At 39.1% G+C, this 5,437-nt stretch overlaps 1 pseudogene; it reads left to right on the top strand.

The window, feature by feature from the left end:
* The first annotated feature begins 812 nt into the window (after positions 1–812).
* Gm45401 lies at positions 813–1,736 on the top strand (annotated as a pseudogene).
* Positions 1,737–5,437: the final 3,701 nt, after the last annotated feature.

Genomic DNA, 5,437 nt, shown 5'->3' with positions numbered 1-5,437 from the left:
GCAGTGGGGAGCAAATCCTTCATTGTCCAGCAACAAACCCCTTTCTGGTTCCTTCCTTTTCACCTGTGCTGATGAGGAAGGTTTTTCCTCTGTGACTTTCAAAAATCAAATATCTGATTAGAAAAACTGCAAGTATGGTTTTGATGCACATTTCTGGACAGTTCCTGTGTCTCTTTTTCACTGTGTTTAGTTGATAGAATTGCTATCCGGTGCATAGTGTGGAATTTGTAGACATGTGCTGCTCACAGCCAACAATGAACATATTTTTAAGAGAGAATATCATCCTTGACTACTGCTCCAAAAGATGTTTTGTTCTTCTCAAGCATTCAAAAGACCTGATTAGGTTGTTTTAACTAAGCCCATTAAGTCAGTCAAAAGGGTCTCAATGGAGAGGGTGATGATTAAAGGAAGAAAAGACAATTAGAAAACACTATAGTATGACTACATCAAGGGCTGAAGCAAGTTTACATTTTTCAATGCTGCCTTTATTCCATACAAAGTACATGCCAAAAATATGGTCAGTTCTAGGTCAAGAAACAAGGCATTAAAAAATAAAGTCCTGTGATCACTGTATCCAGAGACTTATCAAGATGATCAAGATACAAGGATCACATTCCTTGGCTGTATTTATCTTGAGCCTACTTCCTAGTCTTACCTCAATGTCAAAGCTCTCCCACATATTTCTGACATTTTTCTTGTCCCTTAAACATAGGGATTTGTAGCTGGAAACAATCTCTTGGCCTGACCCCCCCCTTTTTTTTTTTTTGATTTCTTATTGCAAGATTGGTTCTAGCCAACTCACAGAGGGTTTGATGATGGAGTCAGACCTAAAAGCCTGCTACTCTATTGATGAGAACTTTACCACTAACTATAAGATGCTGACCACCCTTGGTGAAGGAAATTTTTCAATGATCTAACTGGCCTTCCATGTGCCCACAGTGACATGTGTGTCTGTAAAAATTATCGAAAAACCAAGAAGTATACCTTGATTATTGGCACGGATATCCGGATTATGATATCACTTACACATCCTAAGATTATCAAGCCATTTCATATGTTTCAGATGAGAGAGACCACCTACATGGTGAAGGAATATACCTCACAGGAAGAGCTACAAGACCTCATAATCCAAGGGAGTCTTTAGAGGAGAGCTAGGCTTGAAGGATGTTTGTCCAGATAGTACATGCTGAGCAGTACTGACACGACAATCAGATTGATCACATAGACATAAAAACCAGCACCATTTTGATCAATTACAGGGGTAACCCCAAGCTGTCCAAGTTTGGCCTTGCTGCTAAAGTAATTCCTAGGCAAATGCTGACAGATTTCTGTGGCACCCTGCACTACTGTGACAAGAATTCTCACAAGCAAAGGAATATGAGGGCCTCCCCAGGGATATCTGGAGTTTAGGGGTCATCCTGTTCCTTATGGTGGCCAGGAGCTTGTCTTTTCTAGATATATCTTTTGTGGGTATGAGGTCATAAATCTTTGCCGCAAACTTCAGCATTCCTCCTCATGTGTCCATTGATATTTTCAATGTCATCATGAAAGTGCTGATGACCAGTCCCACCAGAAGGCCCACCATCTATCAAATCATGAGGCAGCCTATGATCGGGGAAAGTGAGGCATGTTTACCACCTATTTCTACACAGATTTCCCCAGACACCCAGAAACCTAGCATTGTCAGGACCATGAGATATATGCCTGGCAGGCATAAGTCCTCCTGCAGTCCCTAAGAGGAGTTCTGGGCATCCCTGCAGACAGCTAAGAGTATAAACCCCAGAGGCTTCTCCACTGGGGATACCTGCAGAGAGAGACTCTCATACAGTAAAAGGACATAACCCAGGCACAGACCACCCTTCAGTAAGCCACCATCATTCAGGAAGAACCCACTACTAATGTCCAGCCTCAGGACGCAGGCCAACTACCCTAATTACTGGCCACACTGCTGCTGGAAGGGATGAAGATGACAATCATGAACTGCCTCTGAAATCTGTACTGCTGCCTGCTACCACCAAAGAGAAGTTAAGTCTCTGATAAGAAATTGGTTTCGAGGAAAGGGGGTCATAGAGTACCCCACAGGACCACGTGGATGCCTGTCCTTATTCATTTTATCCATACTCCCACTTGTTCTTTATGACTGAAGATGGGTCTGCCCCCTTGTGGCAAACCTAGGAACTTAACAATCTGCTACTTCAGAAGGGACAATTCCATAGAAACCCCTGAGGGGCCACCTCATGCTTGCTAAGCCAGAAGTGGACAGCAAAGATCAAAGCAGGAAGAAGAGAAGATGGATTAATGAACAAAGAAAGCAGAGAGTTCTTGGAGAACCATTGGATGGATCTTCCTGTAGTACTATGTCCAGTTTTCTGAGTAACCACCAGATTGATTTCCAGAGTGTTTGTACCAGTTTGCTATTCTACCAGCAATAGAAGAGTGTTCCTCTTTCTCCACATCCTTGCCAGTATTTACTGTCACCTGAATTTTTGATCTTAGCCATTCTGACTGGTGTGAGGCGGAATCTTGGGGTTGTTTTGATTTGCATTTCCCTGATGATTAAGGATGTTGAACATTTTTTCAGATGCAAAATTACTCAATAAAATTCTTGCAAACGGAATCCAAGAACACATCAAAATGATCATCCATCATGATCATGTAGGCTTCACCCCAGGGATGCAGGGATGGTTTAATATATGGAAACCCATCAACATAATCCACTATATAAACAAACTCAATGACAAAAACCACATGATCATCTCATTAGATGCTGAGAATGTATCTAATAAAAGTCTTGGAAAGGTCAGCAATTCAAGGCCCATACCTAAACATAATAAAAGCAATATACAGTAAACCAGTAGCCAACATCAAACTAAATGGAGAGAAACTTGAAGCAGTCCCACTAAAATCAGGGACTAGACAAGGCTACCTACTTTCTCTTTACCTATTCAATACAGTACTTGAAATCCTAGGCAGAGCAATTAGACAACTAAAGGTGATCAAGGGGATACAAATTGGAAAGGGAGAAGTCAAAATATCACTATTTGCAGGAGACAAGGTAGGGTACATAAGCGAGTCTAAAAATTCCACCAGAGAACTCCTAAACCTGACAGTTTCAGTCCAGTAGCTGGATATAAAATCAACTCAAACAAATAAGTGGCCTTTCTCTACACAAAGGATAAACAGGCAGAGAAAGAAAGTAGGGAAACAACAACCTTCACAATAGTCACAAATAATATAAAATACCTTGGCGTGACTCTAACTAAGGAAGTGAAAGATGTGTATGATAACAACTTCAAGTTTCTGAAAAAAGAAATCGAAGAACATCCATTTGTTTATGGCAAGTATACTTGTGGAGTTTATGGAGAGAGCAATAAAACAGGCTGTAATTTAAGAGAGTGATTGCTCTTATTTGTATTTTTATGTAGAAGAAATTAATAATTTCTATAAAAATGTGCTTTTCTCATGCACAACACCTATGTAAGCCAATTTTAAATGAAGTCCCAACATGGAAAATAGAGTTGGGCATGAAATTACACCCCTATTTAAGGAGCTGTAATTGCTAGCTCCTGGAAGAAAGGGTCAACTTTCTTTAAGTACAACCCCTTGCCACACTCTAGGAAAAGACCACATATCCAAAAACGTTTGAATAACACATATTGACATTGATGGGAAATCTAGAGATGGCACAAAGTTGGTGTAAAAGAGAATGATTTTGGGAAGAGTTAAGAGGGAGGATGAATATGATCAAAATACATTGTATGAAATCCTCAAATAAATAATAAAAATGTAAAAATGTACTTTTGAAATGCTCTCATCCAGAAGCAGAAGAGAAAATCAAGTCATATCAGCCTTTCTCAGGACCTCAGTAACACTATCATCTTCCTAAGTCAAGACAGATGAGAGGTTAGAGATGACACAACAGTTAAGCTCACATACTGCTCTTGCAGAACATAAGTTTAGTTCCAAATAAACCATGACAGACTGCTCATAACTGACTGAAACTCCAGCTCTGAGTGACCTGAGGTCCACTCATGGACTTTGCAGGTACGCAAGCTCAGGTACACACACACACACACACACACACACACACACACACACACACACACAGAGAGAGAGAGAGAGAGAGAGAGAGAGAGAGAGAGAGAGAGAGAGAGAGAGGTGGGGAGGGAGATGGAGACAGAGAGAGCTATTTGTTCATTAACATTTGAGCTGAGAAGTTTGTAGATTTGAAAAATGTCTGTTATTCTTTAATAAAAAGCACAAAACAGAAGCAGTTTCCATTATCTGAGTAACCAGTTTATGCTCCTCTGCTGAAGTCTTCTCATGCATAGTCAAATAAAATTTCCCAAAATCTTTTTGGGTACCAGTATTGCCTGGACCTACACTTAGCTTCAATAACCCAATAAAAGGAAAAACTCTTGTTAAAAGATGGTAAAGGATTACTTAAAGATACTTAATATTTTATTGAGTGTTAAGGAACTTCTAAATGGAAAAATCATTTTAAAAAGTCATTTTAGCATGAATATCTTTGAAAGGCCTCTCTGAAACTGTAGCCTAGACAAAACATATCTCTTGCAAAACACATCTGAGTAAGGTACAAAGAAATCATATCTTATTGTATTGTTAGTGACATGTGATTTTCTTATATATATATAATTAAGCAAATTAAAATTCCTCCTTTATTTTAGAAGTAGTTTGAGGTCAGCACATAGCCATGTTTCTTGCATCAGAATTTCCAGCCTTGCTTTCTGCTTCTGTCTCCACACTGTTTCTGATAGACAGGAATTGATTTTTTTTTTTTTTTTTGCAGAAAGCAGAAATGCGTGGAATTCATTAACAAATTCAGTAATCTGCTGCCTAGAAAAATGTTGAAAAAATAAACAGAGTTAATTCACTCTTCTTTTATGATTTAAAGGATCATTGATTATGGGCTTAAGGATTATATCCTAGCCTCTGAGTTTGGTTTCATACTCTGCTTCTTAATCCACAAAGATCAGAATTTTTATATATACTTGTACCGCCACTTTACCATAGTTTCTCTCTAGTAGAAGAGATTAGACCATTCCATAACATGATGTACAATGAATCTTGTATCTCTTAATTTGATTACAAAAAATAATTACTATTTATCTTCTAGCACCCACTCTAAATATCTTAACCACCCCTTTGCTTAGGTCGTAATTCCTTTCTTTCTCAAAGTCCTTTGTGTCTATATTCTGATTGGCTACCCACCACATAACAAAACCATGACAGAGAGGTCAAAGTACAGATCTGTCCTAAGGAAAGGGTCTTCTAGAATGAGAGGTGAGTGACTCTACCCTGCAAATTTTCAAGATTCCTAAAGAGGCCTCTAAGACAAGCTTAAAGAAACCTACCATAGTGACTTCAGGACACAGAATGGGAGAGTCAGAGCCTTACAGAGAATGTTCAGTCCTTT

Source organism: Mus musculus, chromosome 7, assembly GCF_000001635.26.
Source record: "Mus musculus strain C57BL/6J chromosome 7, GRCm38.p6 C57BL/6J".
Taxonomy (NCBI): Eukaryota; Metazoa; Chordata; class Mammalia; order Rodentia; family Muridae; genus Mus; species Mus musculus.
This window is presented reverse-complemented; position numbering and strand designations above follow the sequence as displayed.